A 3,584-nucleotide genomic window follows, 5' to 3' on the forward strand; every position below is an offset into this window, starting at 1 on the left:
CAAGACATTCTTCTGTTTAGGAATCCACTTCGTAGCACCTATAACTTGATCTGCTGCTGGCCGCTTCATGTCCAATCCAGAGGGCGCCGGCAGTGCCTGGTGACATACCTCATGTACTGGAAATGAAAGGTTGAAAAACTGACACAAGCATGGCTACCTTCTCTTCTCCTGTCTCCAAGCCATGTTATCTACAGCTGTCATTGATTTATTTCTTTACTTGAATTTCTAGCCCGCCCTTCTCTGCACAACAGGGCTCAGGACAAGTTACAAAAATAAATATACACAATAAATTAAAACAAAACACAGTCTTGTTGTTGTTGTTCAGTCGCACAGTCGAGTCCGACTCTTTGCGACCCCATGGACCAGATCACGCCAGGCCTTCCTGTCTTCCGCCATCCTCCGAAGTCCGCTCAATTTCATGTCCATTGCATCTATGACACTGTCTAACCATCTCATCCTTTGCCGTCCCCGTCGTCTTCGGCGGTCAATCTTTCCCAGCATCAGGGTCTTCTCCAGTGAGTGCTCCCTTCTCATTTGGTGGCCAAAGTATTTGAGCTTCAGTTCCATTATCTGGCCTTCCAGGGAACAGTCAGGGTTGATTTCTTGACTCTCAAGAGTCTTCTCCAGCACAATAAAAACTGATAGCAGCATCAAATAATACAGCAATGGTAATCAGAGACCATTAGTAAGTGCCTCCAGAGAACTTTCAGAATGTACGCCCATAGATGGAACCAGGTATTGGGCAGGTGGCAGAGAACAACGGACAGACAGTGCCACACAGATGGCGCAGAAGTGGGGTAGGGGAGGTCGATGGAGTTGGATCTCTGCCGCCTCAACCATAGGCCTTGCGGAATGTCTCCATTTTACAGGCCCTGCAGAACTGCAACAAATCCCACAGTACCCTGATCTCATTCAGGAGAATGTTCCACCAGGCCGGAGCTAGAGCTGAAAAGGCTCTGGCTCTGGTTGAGGCTAAGCGGATCTCCTTTGGACCGGATGTCGATCTGTGGAGTGTAAAGCTTCTCTTTTAGTGTGCAGCAGCAACAGGAAGCTGGCAGAGAAGAGACAGCATTCCCATTTAGCAGCCATTCACAATCCGGCCTTGGAAATAGAAAGTTAGGAAAAGTTAAGAGAACACACTGTTTTACAGAAGCTTTCTGGCTCTTTCATCTGGAGATCATTCTTACTCCAGCCAACAGGGTAGTGACTGTTTAAGAGCCTGATTTTACACCCTCTTCTGTTCCATCAGCACATTTTCTGGTGGCCCCGGAGGGGCCATGGCTCAGTGGAAGAGCATCTGCTTTGCATGCAGAAGGTCCCAGGTTCGATCCCTGGCATCTCCAGTTGAAAGGACCAGGTGGGAGGTAATGTGAAGGGCCTCAGCCTGAGACCCTGGAGAGCCACTGCCAGTCTGAGTAGACCATATGGACCTTGATGGCCTGATGTAGTATAAGGCAGCTTTATATGTTCATACATGTATTGAGGTTTGTTCCTGTTTACTTATGAATTTAATTTATGACTCATTTGGGTTTCTAGACTGCTGTGTCTTAAGAGCTCAGGGTAGGTAAAGATGTTCATTGTTGTGGACTCTGTGCAGACCCATGTTGGGGAACTGCACAGGCCAAAGCTGGTCCCAAAGCTTAGTTGCTGTCCTCCCCATCAGTGCTTTCCTCACCAGTGGTCTCTTCTCCTCCATTTGCGTAGTTTACCAGTGGTCATGTGGACAGGGTGGAACATGCCCCTTTTGTTCAGTCTTCTCTTTGCTATCGTGAGATGAGGAAACTTCAGAGTTCTCTCTGAAGAAGATGGACGTTGTCTCCGTATCATAGTCAATTGCAAAAGCTAGTCATAAACCATAGAAAACACACATAGTTTCAACCCTTTAGGCTAGTGACCTGCTTCAGCAGTAGCCTTTGGCAAATCTACTCATTGCCTAATGTTCTTATCCTACTTCTGTTTAGTTGCTTTACATCTGGATGTTCAGGAGGAGGCCTGGAAACCGAAGAAGAAGGCAAATGGAACTATTTATTTTATTTCATTTCATTGTTTTATTTTTGAGATTTTTATTCCGTCCTCCCCAAAGCGGGCTCAGGGCGGATCACAAGAAGCTGAGTCCAGGACTCATTACAATAAAATCACATTAAGATTAGTTGAGACAATAAACAATAAAAACTCATGCACTTAGCAAGGGTTCCATATCTGTTCGAGCCACAGGTGGAATCAAAAGCAGACCGGGAACCAGAGCAGGGAGGTCAAGTAAGATAGACGCCTACCGCCCTAAGCAAAGGCCTGGCAGAACAGCAACTAGGCAGGAAATCTCTCATTCTGCTCTTCTTTTCTTTTGATTTTTCTGGTTCTTGGCCCTAATCGTTGTTTTCCTCTCCCTCCCCCCCGCGCATATCGGTCCTCGTACCCCATATCACATCAAACATTGGTTACATAAAAACACATCTCGGTACACTTCAGCATAGAAGAACACAGCTTAACATGTTCTCAACATTTGTCACAGAAATAAAGAGGCATTCAGAGGAGGCTCTTTGGACTCAGTATAGCCTCAGAGACTTTTCACATATCATGTCTTTTGGAATTTACATGCCAGCTGGGTTTAATCTTACCTTACACTTCCACGAGCCCTTTTCAGGATGCTTGATAGTCCGATAGTTTGATTAGTCTGGTCTTCTCTCTTGCACTAGCTCAAATTGTACAGCACACAAAAATTGTCCTTAGTCCAGCTGTTCAGACCTCAGGACCAAAGATGTTACATCAGCATCTGAATAGCTTCATGTCAGGATTGCCTGGGGATAAATGCAACAAGGCACCATACTAGAGTCAATCAGAACTACAAGCAACAACAACAACAAAACATCGAAGACCAAACTGAAACCGAGAGAAGTCCCATGAGCAAATGGGAAATGCTTCTTCCACAGGACAAAGATACATAGCACAGTCGACAAGCCAATTTGAGAGAAAATACAGGAAATTATTTCAGTCCCCAGAACTCTCTCCCCGTTCCTCTGAGATGAGATAGAAATGTGCCCTACCTTCTCAGTGTCTGATGTGGAAATTATCCACTCTACCTATTCGATTCCAGCAAGTACAGAGAGAAATTCATCTTGTGACCTTAGAACACAATTGAGAAAATCATCCACTATGAAATCATACTTCCATAAGTGGAAGCATTTTGTCGAGTGAGTAACACAAGAAGAAATCCAGCTACAGTTTTAGCTGCATCTTTGAATACTTATTATACTTCAGGAACACTGGGCCACTTACCATCTTCATTAAAATCCACCTAGTAGCTATTCCTCCTATCTGCAGGACTCTGAAGGGTAAATACATCTTCACCCAGGAAAAGTCTAAAGGTTTCCTTAAAGGCTTGATGAATATGTATTCATCAGTCTCACCTCCGTTCCCCTGATAGATCTTGTTGCTAGTTCTAGCCAGACGTCAAAACCATGTGAACCTCTGGCTGCATGCTTTTTTCAGTTTCTCACAGCAAAAAACAGCTGTTCTAATTGCTCTGCATTTAGAGTTAGTGAGTTACATGTGTTGAGAAAGGACTTACCTTGTTTGAAACTGCATAA

The 3,584-nt window shown here is 44.8% G+C and overlaps 1 non-coding gene across 1 annotated transcript; it reads left to right on the forward strand.

The window, feature by feature from the left end:
- Window positions 1-1,271: 1,271 nt before the first annotated feature.
- On the forward strand, window positions 1,272-1,343 carry TRNAA-UGC. Its single transcript has one exon. It is a non-coding gene; the product is annotated as a tRNA-Ala (tRNA).
- The last annotated feature ends 2,241 nt before the right edge of the window (window positions 1,344-3,584 follow it).

Source organism: Gekko japonicus, unplaced genomic scaffold (genome assembly GCF_001447785.1).
Source record: "Gekko japonicus isolate JY-2015 unplaced genomic scaffold, Gekko_japonicus_V1.1 scaffold1127, whole genome shotgun sequence".
Taxonomy (NCBI): domain Eukaryota; kingdom Metazoa; phylum Chordata; class Lepidosauria; order Squamata; family Gekkonidae; genus Gekko; species Gekko japonicus.